Genomic DNA, 15,039 nt, shown 5'->3' on the forward strand with positions numbered 1-15,039 from the left:
TTATCTTTTTGACATATACTTTAGAAATTGAAGAAATGGAACATACCTCACTGGCAAGTTGGAGATTACTGATTATTGGTTGCTGTATTGTAAAATAGGATGCAGAAAATCACCTACCGCATGCAATACACAACACTGATCTTTGTTTGAGGGAAAATAAATATGGACCAGATCTGACTTGAGCTGGCCCAGCTCCAAGTCATTGGCCATATCACGCCCTGGATCAGATCTGGCTACAACCAGGTTGCAAACCATGTAACCCTCAGTAAAGGCTGGCTTATCATGAGATTGCTCTAATGCAAAACTCTGCACTTGTGTTTTCCTGAGAAACAGTCATTCTCCTATAGAAACCTCAGGTTTTTTTCTTTCCAGGAGTCCTAATCCAACCTGAGAGAGGAGTGGGGTATGGCCAACACCTATTGCCCTAGCAAAATGAATGGTTTCCAACCTGGCCTTGGAGTGCTTCTCTTTCCTGTAGATGCATAGTCATATTTTCTAGCTATGTAGAACAATATACAATTTGTAATCATCTTTCTTACCATCAGTAGAGATGTGCTTTTACATTCCTCATGCCTTGTTTGAAAAGTGTTTGGCCATGACTTGTCCAATCACATACTAAATAAATATTGTAGCTTCACCTTTAAGTCTTTCCTCCTGGGGCCAAGTATGCATTAAATCATACCAAGGCAAATGACAGCAGAGCGTAAGAATTAGCGGAGAGAATGCCAATAGTGAGAAGGCAGTGTCTGATCTTCCATGTCAACCTTCTTTTGCCACCACGGGGAACAAAAATGCATTGAGTGTAAAACACACTTTTGTGTACAACCTTGATGTCTTACAGTGGAGAGAGTTTCTCAGAAAGTCAAGTTTAGAAATAAAGTCTCTTCAGTGCAAAAAGGTAAAAGTCTCACACGCTATACCATACAGCGAGGGATCTCATCGGAAGATGTTGCTTCTGACTTCCCTGGCAAGGGGGCATGGCATGGGGCAGCCTGCTGCTCCTCAGCATCATGGAAGGAGCAAGGCAAGTTTTCTGGTACATTTAAGCAACTGACTTTTAAAACAAAATATGCCTCTTTCTGTACACATGCTTGGAGGCAGATAGTATTTCAGCTGAAGCACAGCATCAGAGGTAGGAGGGAAAGCACACCGCTAAACTGCAGGAACCTTATCTCTGCAGAGAGTGCCAGCTATAATGGTTTAAATGGGTATAACGGTGTAGCCACAATTGTTAACAACTGCCCGAGAACCAGCCCTTCCAGCAGGCGCGTAGCCGATCCAGACCCCCCCAGGGGAAAGGCTCAATCCCATTATAAATCCAGTTGCCTGTAATTTTGTTTTCTGCAATTCTGAATAAGTGGAACATCAAACCTCCTTGGTGAGTCACAGGAGAGAAAAAAAAATACAAAAATGTAGAGGTTTTCTTCTGAATGCTTTTGATGCAAGAAACAAATCCTGCTTTTCCGTAAGCATTATAAATAGAAATGCTTAACTTGAAAACAGAGCATGGATTAGGGCCAAAATAAGATGGAATCCAGGAAGTTAAACAGACTCAGAGTTTTCCAGCTCAAAAAGCTTGCCAGCATCTTTACAGGGCAAACTGGCGATTCCTATCTACGGGTCAATGGACTAGTACTGTGGCCAGCATAACCGCTCATGTTCTTGAATATAGGACAAAGGTGTAAGGGAAATCTTTTCAGTATGAGATGGGTACCCACGGCAGTTCTCTGGCAGGCATGGCAAGACCGCAGAGGTTTTGCAGCTGACCAGATGTCACAGTTCACAGAAGGGCAAACATCTGAAGCACCGCGTCTAACTTCTGCCCCCGCTGCAGCTAAACTGATTTAATCAGAACTGTGCTAAAAATCCCTCGTGCTTCCCACTCACGCTGCCGGAGCGCATACGTAGTTCTCTCACACATGGTCATAACGACTTCTAAATACTTGCACGGGGGTGAGAAACCATCGCAGCCACTTCAAAACAATGTTATGGCTTCCAGCCCCTTTTGCAAATTAGAGGGTGCAAGACACAAAATGGCAGCAGCACAACTGGAATAGCAGTCTGCACAGCACCCACCTCAGCTCCGATGGCCCAGGCAAAGCAGGTTCTGCCAGCCAGAAAGGTGTTTCTGTTTTTCATTAACTGCTAAATGTTGAATACAAACACTTAAACACTCAGTTTTATTTCCTCTTACAAGGTCGAAGAACTTATGTTCCTTTAAGAGTGAAGAAAATCATAAACTATCTCACACTGTATACAGGAGGAAAAAAATAGATGTTCTTGTCCAAAATTTATGAGAGTAGTATTTTCAGGGTATATTTTAGGACAACAAGTCCATTAACTCTCAATAGACCTTGTTCTGTCACAACACTAAAGCAACTCAAAATTGTGACTCCATGTGTCTAATAAATTTACATTTAAAAGATTAATTTTTAAAGCCTCCACCATCTCTGAGGAATAAAAGTAGAGGTGGATATAGCAAACCTTTTCTTGCTTTATCTCAAAATAATTCCTGAGAATTGCAGTTTTCTTGCTACACCATGCCCCGGGACCTCAGCCCACACTGAGAATTTAAATGGGTACTCCCAGGTGCTAAGCAGCCTGCACATTATATTAATCCAGAGAAAGAAGATGCTATTGTAAATTTTGCGAAAAGAAACATGATGCTATGAAATTGAGAGATAAAAAATTCTTTATCTTATACTGATAGAAGGCCTCAAAAATACCTACTGGAGGGCTGCTGTTGAAGCAGCTGCAGCAGTGTGGGAGACAGACAGCAGCAGTGATCTTCTATCCCTGTTTTCTCCCTCAAAGCTGCCCAGAAAAAAAGGACATGAGTGCCCATACATATACACATGAACAGGCAGCAATTAAGAGCTGGGGTCCCATGATGTGGGAACCCAGAGACTAAGGGAATGAGGGAATTACCTGCATTTCTGTCCTGGTTTCGGCAGGGATAGAGTAAATATAGGAGGTGTGGGGTTCTACGTCAATTAAATAAACTAAGCACTCTTAGGCAGTAAGCAAGGAAATCTCTAGATCAGTAGTAGACAGGTGATGGAAAATGGAGTATAGATGAAGCTCAGGGAGGATAAGGTTGAGGGTCAGCATGAGCTGACATTAAGAGCTCAACAGGGCAATAGATGGCTAGAGGGTATCAGGGAATGGAGTTTACATATATTACAGTAAATAATCATTAACAAAATGTATCTATTTTGTGGGGTTTTCCTCTTTCCTCTAACCTTTCTCCTGTTATTGCGCCAGACTTGGAGATACCTGTTACATTACCGATATTAATCCATACACAAAATTAGAAAAAAAAAAAATTGCAACCTGAAGGCAATTATATGAATTTAAGAAAATAGATTTAATAACCATTAATATGACCATTGTTAGATAGATATTAGTAAAAGTAACTGTAAAAGTATTTGTATGTATGTATACATATTGTTGTGGTTTAACCCTGCAGGCAGCTAAACACCACACAGCCGTTCGCTCACTCCCCCCGCCCCAAAGTGGGATGGGGGAGAGAATTGGCAAGGAAAAAAAAAGTAAAATTTGTCGGTTGAGATAAAGACAACTTAATAGGACAGAAAAGGAAGGGAAAAGAATAATGGTAAAATAATATACAAAATAAGTGATGCACAGTGCAACTGCTCACCACCCGCCGACCAATGCCCAGTCAGTTCCCAAGCAGCGGTCACCGGCCAACTCCCCCCAGTTTATATACTGAGCATGACGTCATATGGCATGGAGTATCCCTTTGGCCAGTTTGGGTCAGCTGTCCTGGCTGTGCCCCCTCCCAGCTTCTCGCTGGCAGGGCATGGGAAGCTGAAAAGTCTTTGACTACTGTAAGCACTGCTCAGCAACAACCAAAACATCAGTGTGTTATCAACATTATTCTCATGCTAAATCCAAAACACAGCACGATACCAGCTACTAGGAAGAAAATTAACTCTATCCCAGCCGAAACCAGGACATGCGTCCACATTTAGAAACCTTTGCTGTGTAGAGTGCACTGCCAGTGACTCACGAATATGGATGTGTGTATGAGTGAACGATCACAAGGTGGTTACAGGGGCCCCTGAAATACTCAACAGCAGTGCCCCAAAAGCCCCAGAACAATACCCACAATAATCAGTTATTGATGCAGACTAGTGCAGCAACCTCATGAAGCCCCTAAAACTAAGAGCAGAGATGGAACTGTCTTTAGAGAGTATGTGTGACTACAACAAGAGCAACCAGTTGGTGAGCACCATTGCTTCAGAATCAAGTGTGCAGAATTGACCGCTATGGTATCCTCTAGTGCTGCATAGGTAAGTATTATCTTTAAGTGGAAATTAATTTTTAATGCCCGTTTATTTGATCTAATAACCTACCTTTGAGTCTTGGCTGCAACTAGGATGCAGTAAATCAGAATGAGATGGTTACAAAGAGAAACAGAGAGTCAGCAACAAGTTCAAGTACAGTCTCTAAGATGCACCTTTTTCATTTACACATCTCTAGTGTAAGGAGGAAGAGAGAGACACGGGAGTATGAAACACAAGAATTGGGGGTGGAGATAAGTAAGCAACTTGTAAATATTTTCATGAATTCCAGCAGCTGTTTAGTTGTCTGCTTGGCTTTCCACGTATCAAGTGACTCCATAAAATAGGTGGATTCTAGCCTTAAAAATGTCATTCACTGAAAACAGTGTGTTACAAATGGAAAACATTATTGCAACATATCTGGCATCCAGAGAGGGACATTGTGGCAATCAGCTCTAAGGGAGCACTGACAAAGTCCGTCTTTAGAAGGTTTCTCTCAGCACGAGCATTAATGTTTTGTGCTCCCCAGGGGATACTGCTCGGTTTGTAACATTGCAGAAATTTGGAAGGAAAGAAGTTGACATGTTGAGAAAGGTCACACATTTGAGAACATAAAGTAACAACCAAGTCAGCTGAATGAAAAGCCATATGCTGCCGGGTGCCCCCCAACTCCAACCTGTTCTGGTCATCATCAGAGGAAAGAAAAGGTAAGTAAGTGCTAAAGGAGCAGGCCAGTCAGGCAACATGACAGATGCTAGAAGGAGGTAAACCTAAACCCAGCTGATGTTTACAGTAATGTAAAAGCAATAAAAATGGTACTGTCCTACTGCTGTCATAATGGACTTTGCTGTTGAAAGACACAGACCAGATGATACACGTAATTTTTTATTGGATCCAGGTCTTTTTTGGTGTTTCACAGTAAGCACCTACGTACCTGCTTTATGGCTGCTGTCTTCCTGACATGTCTATGGACCATGAATCCGTCTCCACTCATCACTGTTTTACCTCTCCTCGCGGAGGTCACTGATGCTGCAGCTTCCCATTCACTAAGACATCTGCAGGAATTTTTTCTCATCTGACTTTGTCTGCTGGCCTCGGGCTAAACCAGGCTGAACACATGGTGAGTGCAAGAAAGAGGGAAAGAAAGGAAATGTAAAGCAGAGAAAGATGTCCCATTTACATACAAAGAAGAGCTGTTTAGGAAACAGTCTAGTGCTTTCCCCTTCCAGCTACCCTACTGATACTTTGGCTACAACAATGTAGAAGAGTAAAATGCTGCATCTGTGGGGAAGAGAGAAGTGTTTCCAGTCTGTAGATATAGAAGCAGACAGAGGAAGGCAGAAGCATTTGTTGCACTAACACATCCTTCCAGTCCCATGGCACCTGACAGACCCGTAGGAAACAACTGGCTAAATCTTCCTTTAAGAGAAATTGCTTTGCACCACATTAAATGTGCCCCAGCCAGAAAGGTATTCTAACAAGCTTAGACAAGATTTCCAGATTTCCAACTTTTTCTGATTCTCAGGACTGATTTCAGGCCACTCCTTTTCATTACCTAGTTTTGGAGCTGTGACTATTTCTGCCTATTGCCTGCACAGTGAGCCAGAGCCCCAAATCCCCGAGTAGTAAATGGTATGAATCATGCAACACTCTCATAAACTTGAAGGATGTAGTAGGAACGACGACGAAGTTAGGACACTGTCTGGTCCACACCCTGGCTGGAAAAGAGGAGATAGCCAACATTCCCCCATATGAGGCTGGAATTGGGATAAGTTTTGAAAATTAGAGCTGCCTTCATGTGGCACTAATAAAATCCAGGGGGAAGAGTTGGGAAGAGCAGCCCAGATCAAGGAGGGGAGGGTGAGCATTATGCAAGTACCCAGATTTGCAGTTCTGCAGTTCAGCTACAAGAAGAGACTGGCCTAACGCTCTTGTCCTAAAGATTTCAGCTCACAGTGCTAAGATCAGAAATCATCACAGCAGGACACAAAAGACAAAGGGAACACAAGGGTTACAGCCATAAGAAAATCAGTTGTTTTGGAGAATTAGTGAAAGAATCCAGAGAATTTTGTATTTTTCTCTCCTTTCATTTGAAGAGTTTTGTCACTTAATGACAAAAGTAGAAGTGCCTCTTACATGGAAATCAGAGACCAAACAGATGACACAGAGAATAGGACTTCAGTGATAGGGAGGTACTTTTTTAAAAAAAAAAACAAACCACACAGAGGAAAAATAAAAGGAGAAAAAAATGCTGTTGCACAGGCTTGGCAGGAAGAAAGAAAAGAATGGCCAAGGCTGTGTATGTGGAACAGACTGAATGACATACAGCTTCCCTCTTTAGGCTAACATTTTCAGTCACAAAGAAAGAATACTCATGACTAAGTGAGAACCAAAGGCTTTAAAATGTATGAAGCATCAGCAGTCACTTGGTGTCTCCTCCAGAAAGGATGAGCCCTACATCACTGGCTTCATGCAGCCCTGCTGCCTTCCTTTCTCACTGCCCTAGCACAGCAACAGGGGCTTGCTCCCTCTTCACGTCCTCATGACCCAGCTCATCAATGCAGCAGGAAAATAAAGTGCATTTCCCTTCCCTGCAAGCTAGATAACCACAGGGCCTTCTTGGAAGTTTTCACTTCTCAAACATCATTTACCATATGGGGGAAAAAAGGATAGGTGTTATCAAGACCTTGTAAGCAAGAGCTGGCTGCTCACAGTGTCTCCGATGCAGCGGACATTTTCAAGACGTGCGCTGCATACTTTGGTGTCTAAGACAGTGACTTCTACGTGTGTGACCTAAAAAAATTGCCATTGTTGGAAAAGGGCAACATTTCCCACATACATTTGGCTCAGTCACACAGACACCAGGCATTTCATGTTCTTGGTAATGTTGCTTGCCATAAAGGCCAAGGAAAAATAAAGAGCATGTGACGTACAAGTAGAACAGTGTCTGACCTGAACAGTTTTCAAACAATTTCCATGGAACATGCTCAGCACAACTGGCCAAGTCGATGGTCTTTAGCTCCAAAAGGTAAATTTAGCTCTTCTCCTAAACCCATTCTGGAGCAATGCCACCTGAAAGGTCAGTTTGCTGTATGTTTCCATGTCACATGATGTAATTTAAGGAAATGACAGCTACAAAAATTACTAATCTCAGTGAGACCTTTCCAACAGAAAAGAACAAAGGAACAAATAAACTAGGGTTCTGATACTTGGGAGCAGAGAGGGAGTGAGAGATTTTAGGGACAGAAGCACCAAGGGAGTGGAAACTGTACAATGGTATGTTATTGAGTCAGTCATTTAAACCAACTTTATGGTTGGTGGCAAGAACAGGTAGCTTGGGGACATGATTCGTCACATCCTAAAGAAGATGTCTAAAACAGGTCAGATGAATTCTGCCCTAAAAGTATTCAGTTTTTCTCTGCAGTTATAAAGAGAGTCTAATATGACTAGATCAGAGGTAGTTACCAGTCAAGTATAGAATAAAAGTGCATGACACATTCAGAGGTTAGATGGATCCCACCCAGAATTTCTGCTCCAGATTGACATTGTTTTACTGTTTAATTGTTTCCTTCTTGCTGTCATCAGCACCAAATTCACTGGCACGCAGCAAGGCTAGCAAACCACCGAGAGAAGCTCAGCCTTAGCAAGGGAGGTTATACCCATTGCTAAAGAGGTGAAGGGCACAGGAAGATCAAAGAGGAGCCATAATCTTGCCTGTGCAAGTAGCATTTTGAACATAATCATACAAAACAGGACTGGAAAGGACCTTCACAGGTCATCTGGTCCACCCCTTGCTCTAAGGCAAGATCCATCAGGCTTTCTAGACCTGAACTGTTCTTGTCAAATATATGTTCAACTTGTACTTAAAAAGCCTCCAGGAGCAGAGGTGCCATTCACTCATGCTTTATTTACCCTTACAGATACTTTTTTTTTTCCCTATTTAGGCTAAATTTCTCTTACTGCAACTTACATGCTGTTCTCAGAGAATGTGGGTAAGAGATTATTATCTTCTTTTCAGCAGCTTTTACATAGCTGAAGGCTGTTATCACATCTTCCTCCAATCTTCTCATCCTTAGGCTAATTTTTTCAGTCTTTCCATATACATGATGCTTGCTAACCCTGGGGTCGTTCTCATTTCAAAATTATTAGTGGCAACGCTGAAATTAATCTAGAATGGACAGATCTTGCCTCATATATCTCTGAATCATCCTATAATTTCTAATTTATTTATTTAGCCTGACAAGCACCCTGTGAGTTACTGGGAAGTAAAATGAGCCCCATTTTACACAAAAGGACATAAGGCAGAGACGATTTGTGGCTCTCCACTCTGTGTATGTATCTCCACCACAGTCCAACTGCATACCAGAGCAAGATCCAAGCTCATCCTCTATGAGGCAGAAACCCAAGTGCACAGGCTATAGGGGAGCCACAGTGTGCTTTGCCCAGGTATTCAGTCATGACAAGGCAGCACAGTGCAGTTTCGCTACAATATGGATAGATACAACCACAGACTAAGGTCAGGATTTCAAAAGCCGTTCGGGCATTATGCTGTTCAGAATTGTAAGGGCTAATTCCATTGAACTTAGACTCACATACTTAATATATTTAAGCACCTAATGATGCAGACATGTGACTAGCACTTAGACACCTCCCTCCTCATCATGTTAGGCATCCTGATGATTTTAGAAATTCCAGTAGAATTGTTCTGTTAGCCACATCTGGTCTGACTGGGGGAGTCTGTAGCTCTTCTCGTGCTCATTCATGTCACAACATTATCTTACAACTCTACTATCAATGCAGTATAGCACAATACCATTCAAATAGGTGTTTAGAAACATATCTTCTAATGATTAATCTAGTGTTTGCACAACTGAAACCGAAGCACTTGGTGCTTTTAGGCATGCCATTACTGGTAAAAAAGCAAGGCTTCATTCCAGGCTTTGGCATTGCTCTTGGGGTTTGCAGCAACAGCTTGTGGATCCCTATTCATTACGCTGAGACTGTCAATAGATATCGCTGCAAATACAACAGGAGTGAAGGGGTGAAGGGAAATGTATAGTTTCTAGTTTCGTCTAGTTTCCACGAGTTTATTAATCTCGATAGAACAGGAAATCACACTGTAAACCACAAAGAGCCTGTTTAAAACCATCCTCACAAAACACAGCTTTTACATTTTAAAGCCAGGGAACTGAGCACTTAGAGCCCACTGATTGATTCAGTAACATCAGTAAACACATTATTAAAACGAAGAATAAGCTTTGTGAAATGTAAATTTCAGGTAGTTGGACAACATCCTGATCTATCACATGTAAATATTTTTACTTTCATTTCAGTAGAGTAGTCTGAAGATGATAAAACATGCTCAGCTTTCAGAACCCAACAAACATTTGGAATTCTTCGCATCATACTTTTTTCTTGGTTGTAGTGACTGAGAAAGCAAAGATAACTGTTCCAAAGGATCATTTATTTTATCCTCTTTTTTTATTACTTTCCTAAGTATCTTCAATTGAGTGGCTGCAGAAAATGTCAGGATGATTGGCTTGAGTGGTCATGGTGTTTCATGTTTTTGTTTTACATGGGAAACATTTATGCAAGCAGTCACACCATACTTAAAAAAAGCAGATTGACAGATTGGCTTTTTGTTTCTTTGCGGGCTTGAGGGAACTTTTGGATGGGAGGTCCTATTGCCCTCACACAGCATGGTGCCAGCACCAGAGATGGATATTGCATACGAATGGGTCACCCTGGATGCTTTAACCTCCACAGCTCCCCTTGCCCGAACCGTGGTACCGCTGCCATACGTTCTAGGCGCAGAAAATCAAATTGCCGACGCTCCGGTGTTGGGGCCAACGCATTCCCTGCAGAGAAGCGAGTCCTCCCGCTAAAAGGGAGAATTAGGGAATTTCCGTGAACTACGAGCCGGGGAGGAGCGGGCGGGGTGGGAGGAGGGGGGGGAGATCCCTGTGTACGCCAGGAATAAATAAATAAATAAGCACACACAGAAGTAAACGAGCGCCCCGGGCCGGACCGGGAGGCTGCGCCGCCCGGCTGCCCGGCTGCGAGCCGCGGCGGGGCCGTGAGGGCCGGGCGGGCTCCCCGCGCCGCCCCGCGCCCGGCCGTGCGGTCCCCCCGGCGGGTGGAGCGGTGCCGCGGCGCTGCCCGCCGCCGCCATGGCGTGAGGGGCCGGCGGGGCCGGGGTGGGGGGGGAGGAGGAGGAGGAGGAGGAGGAGGACCGGGGAGAGGTAAGGAAGGAGGGCGGAGGGCGGGGAGGCGGGAGGTGGAGCGGGAGGGGGGAAGTCACTTTCTTCCTGAGTTGAAAAACGCTCCCCCCCGCTCCGTCCCCCGGGGCTGCGGAGGAGAAACTTTCTGGCTGCCGAGCGGCGGGTCCGCGCCGCGCCGCGCCGCGCCGCGCCGAGCCGAGCCGAGCCGCGCCAGGCAGGGTCCGCCGGCGGTGAGTGCGGTGCGGGGCAGCGCCGCGCTCCGCTCCTCTCCGACCCCTCCCTCCATCCCGTCCCTTACGCTCCGCTCCTCCTGCCCGCGGCGGGCCCCGGGGCGGCTGGCGGCGGGGAGGGCCGCGGGAGCGCTCCTCCGCCCGCGCGGGGCTGGGGCGCCGGTTACCGGCGGATTCGGGAAGGGGGAGGTCGGACCCAGCGCTGCCCCCCCCCGCCACATGTGTCCCCATCCCCAAGGCGCCGGGCGCGCTGTGGGCGCTGGTGGCGGCCAGCGGCGTTAGCGGGCACCAGGTGTCGGCGGGCGCCCGGCGGCAGCGCCCGGCGGGTGCCGGGGAGCGGGTCGACCCGGTGCGGGAGCGGGGCGGGGTGATGGCCGGGGGCGTCCCGCGGGGAGCAGCCCCCCGGCACGGGCTTTTCCGGGCTGTCCCCGGCGGAGCGGACGGCGGGTCGGCGCGGGGTGGGGGTGCGGGGGTGCTGTCAGGGCACCGCCGCTCGGACACCCGCACCCTTGCGGAGGTGCTGGGCGGCTCGCAGGGTGGGCCCCGCGTGTCCGAGGGAGGTGCGTGCGGGGAGACGTCCCGCTTAAGGCTGTACCTCTGGGCGCCGTGAGTAACAGCTTTCTGCTCTTCCGCAGCACCATTAACGCAAGAGCCTCCGAGCCTTTTGCTAATGAGTTAAGCCTCCCAAACATGCGTGTGTGAAAGGTAAGCGGTAGCATCCTTGTCTTGCACCTAGGGAGGCTGAGAGACAGGAAAAGAGCGATTTGCCCGATGCAACTTCCTGTCACTTTTCTTTTTTTTCGTTGGAAAAGTCGTAAGTGCCCTGGGACCACAGTTATTAACTCATGAAGCTCAGCCTCCTCAGCCCTAGGATGGCAAGTTGCAATTCCTTTAGCTATTGTATGAAAGCGATGCATCATCACTTGGTGCATCTCATGCCAACTCTTGAAATTCAGTTTGGTGTGAATGAAAGTAGCCATTCCCTCTACTTTTCTGTCATTCCCTCCTGAAACAATATAAAGCTGTGATATTTTCCCGCATTCTCAAGCTGGAGTAGCTTCTTTTTTGGACATAAGCAATGGCAATATAAGAAATAGATACAATTGTGAATGAAATACAGGAAATACTGCTCAACTGGTTGGAGATTTTTGGTCACCCTAAGAAGATCGATTGCAATTTAAATGACACTGAAGTTTTAATATAGTCTAAACAAAGACAAAGACAATCTCAGCTAAATATTGCCACATTATGTTTATCATGCCAACAGTTATTATAACTCAGTGCAGTATTTCAAAAAAGGAACAATTCAGCTGAAGGGCAGCAGTGGGAATCAATAATTCAGATGCTGTTTATTACTCTGAAAGACTCTTGCTGGGTAGCCTCGGGCAAGTCACTCCACCTCTTCATGGCTCTGTCTCCTTCCATAAAACAGATAAATGTGCTTGCTTGCTTCACAGGGGTGTTGAGAAGTTTAATTAATTAATTTGTTTCATAACTACTTGGAGATCCTTGGGTGCATTTTTCTACAGAAGCGCTAAATACTATTTCAACTGTGAGTTCTTTTACTGTGTGTCATTGCTTATATGTGTTTCTTCCGTGACCTAGATTAGCTAAATTTTTAGTGGAAGTCAACAAAGTAGCAGTTCTGGATTGGGATTTTCTTGACTGTCGGTAAACTTCACTAGGATGCGAAACCAAAATATACTAATCACAGCGTATTTTACTGGGACAGAACTACTGGTATTTTAAGAAAATGTCATTTTCTTTTCTTGTTATTTAAATAAGAGCTTGCTTTTGTTGTTTTGTTTGAAGCATTGTGATACTTTGCATAATTTTGTATTGCCATGAAAAAAACCTGAGTGCTGTTATTTAATACAAGAGCAAGAGATGAGAATAGTTTATAAACATATCTGTATCCTCTACGTGGAGACTGACCTCAGAAGACACTTGGTGCATATTCATATACAATCTCTTCTAAAGAGATTGTTCTTCGGACATAGAGAATATGGGTTGCAAAGGAGGAAATACATGAACTGAACAAATTGATTTCCTATGGTAAAAGTTGATAGATTTTGGTTGCCTTAGTGAGCTCAGTGTTTATTACAGTGTATATTAGTTGTCCTAACTAGATATTTAGTAAATGTCCGCACCACAACGGAGAGGAAAATGTGTTTAATTACCTGGCTAAATGTTAGATATGATTTTCATAGGTAGCATACAGTTATAAGTACACTGTGCTCATGAGGTCTGTGTGTACCATTTGTTTTCCTCAAGTACAATGACAGCACATTCAAAACTGAATTCAAATAAAGCCTAGATCAATGGTGGTAGAAAGTCATTCCCATCACCAGGCAGCTGTTGGGTTGTGAATGAACACAGTGAGTTTATATGCTGGTGGAGAAATGGTGACATCCATCAGTACCCGGCAGTCTGAGCAGTGAGAACTAGGGTTAAAGGAGGCTGTAAATGAGTCTGTAAAACTGAAGTGTCCCTTCTCTCAGAAGTGATTGCATTTAGCTAAAACTGAGTCACATTCCTAGGCTTGTGTGTGGAAACTTGCACATCTGGCACACACAACATACTCTAGCAACGAGCAGAAAGAAATTTAGTTACTACTGCTATTGTTCCTGGACATTTTGCAAGAAATAAAGCCCGTTTTCCCTGTTTTTCTTCTGAAGGGATTGAAAAAACAAAGAAAGAAACAACTTGCCATCACCATCGTTTCCTGGTTTAGAAACTTGGTAATCCAAGTGTCTGGAGAGAGAAAGAGAATATGACTTTTGCTTAGCAAGTTGTATTTAAGTGGTAAACACGGTATCTCAGCAGCAAGTGTGTCCTGGCTGTTTACACTTTCTTTGCTGTCTCCATTCAGCCGAGTTAGATAAAGGAGCTTAGTTACAGTAGTGTAGTCCCTAAAGCTGTTAAACCATGGTGCCGGTTTGTGTTCAAGACTGTAGTCACGTATTTATTATGAATAGGCTCAATATTTGGTGGAAAGCCCTTCCTTTGAGCTACTTTTCTGCTTAGGGGGGTAAGCTTTGTACCGACGACTGTTAGCCCAGCTAATGGTGGGTGAGGTGTGACAGAGCTGCATTAGCAAAAACCCCAAACCCTTGTGCTCTGACTCGGTTATCTGCTCAGGATGGGAACAGAGCAGAGGAGGGGATTAAAGCCTGCTAGGGAGAAGGAAATGTAGCTGATGTAACCTGGGACCTTTCACATGAATGTGAGTTTAGCAGAAATGTAGGAGTTTAGCAGAAATGTCGGTAACGGAGAGCTGACGGGAGGGGTCTGGTCATTTTAGGAATCACATGAAGGACAGAGCTCTGGAAATAGTTTCTCACATCAGGTGCTGACATCACGCTTTCATCCGCTCTTGGGACATGGTCAGGTGTTAAAGCCCAGGCACAATGCGGCCATTATGTATGCAGTCTGAAATTACCTTTCTTTGGTCTTTCTTTTTTTCCCCTTGCTTAGACTCACAGAGTATACAGTAGGAGTTGGCAATAGCATTATTTAGAGCAGGCAATGGATTGTAGGGCCCTTGGTCATGACTCAGGCAGGTATTGTATTTCAGTACCAGATAAACGTAATTTTAACATGAGTTCTTTCACCACGGTTGTCCTGGTGTGTGTTCTTGGGATTTTTTTGTTGTTTGTTATCAGAAGTAGTAAATACGCTGAATGTTTGATATAAACCTGGTATGCCTTCTTAAGTCTTCTAATCAAGTGGCTGCCTAGAGTTGTTAAAGTATTTTCAGAAGTTGTTTGAAAGCATTTCTGTGGATGTCACAACATTTTAAAGCTTTTTAATCAGATCCTTTTAACTAAGGTGCATCACATTTTTTGCCAAAATGATCTGTCAGGTTTCAGTTCTGCTGGGAGAGCCATGCCTGCACAACTCAAGGTCAGAAATGAGATTATACAATTCTAAATTTCATAACTAACCTGTAATTTAATGATTGTGTTGCTGCCTACTCACACAAATTGGTCATGCCAATTGTGAGTAGCTAAATTTTGCAGGAATAATGTAGCCTTTTAACTCCATCTGCATTTGAGGCTTCTGTCCATGAAAATGTAATTGTCACTTTTTATCGAGGGTATCCAGGGCGGCAGTGAAGACAGTAATAACCCTGAAGGAACTACAGGACAATACATTTTATTGTTTCCCCAAGTTTGTACCTTGAAAAAAATCAGCTGCATCTGGGTACATATGTATTATACCTATGGATGGATGGATGGATGGATGGATGGATGGATAGATAAACTATATGCTACATCT

The 15,039-nt window shown here is 44.3% G+C and overlaps 1 protein-coding gene across 2 annotated transcripts in view; it reads left to right on the forward strand.

Annotated features, from left to right (window-relative positions):
* The first annotated feature begins 11,400 nt into the window (after positions 1 to 11,400).
* Positions 11,401 to 15,039, forward strand: part of DSE (dermatan sulfate epimerase) — a 36,466-nt gene continuing 32,827 nt past the window's right edge. For both annotated transcript variants that reach the window (XM_076333462.1, XM_076333463.1), the window contains exon 1: positions 11,401 to 11,463. The gene's annotated coding sequence lies outside the window, so the exon portion shown is untranslated. The remainder of the gene's footprint in view (positions 11,464 to 15,039) is intronic.

This window comes from Aptenodytes patagonicus, chromosome 3 (assembly GCF_965638725.1).
Source record: "Aptenodytes patagonicus chromosome 3, bAptPat1.pri.cur, whole genome shotgun sequence".
Taxonomy (NCBI): Eukaryota; Metazoa; Chordata; class Aves; order Sphenisciformes; family Spheniscidae; genus Aptenodytes; species Aptenodytes patagonicus.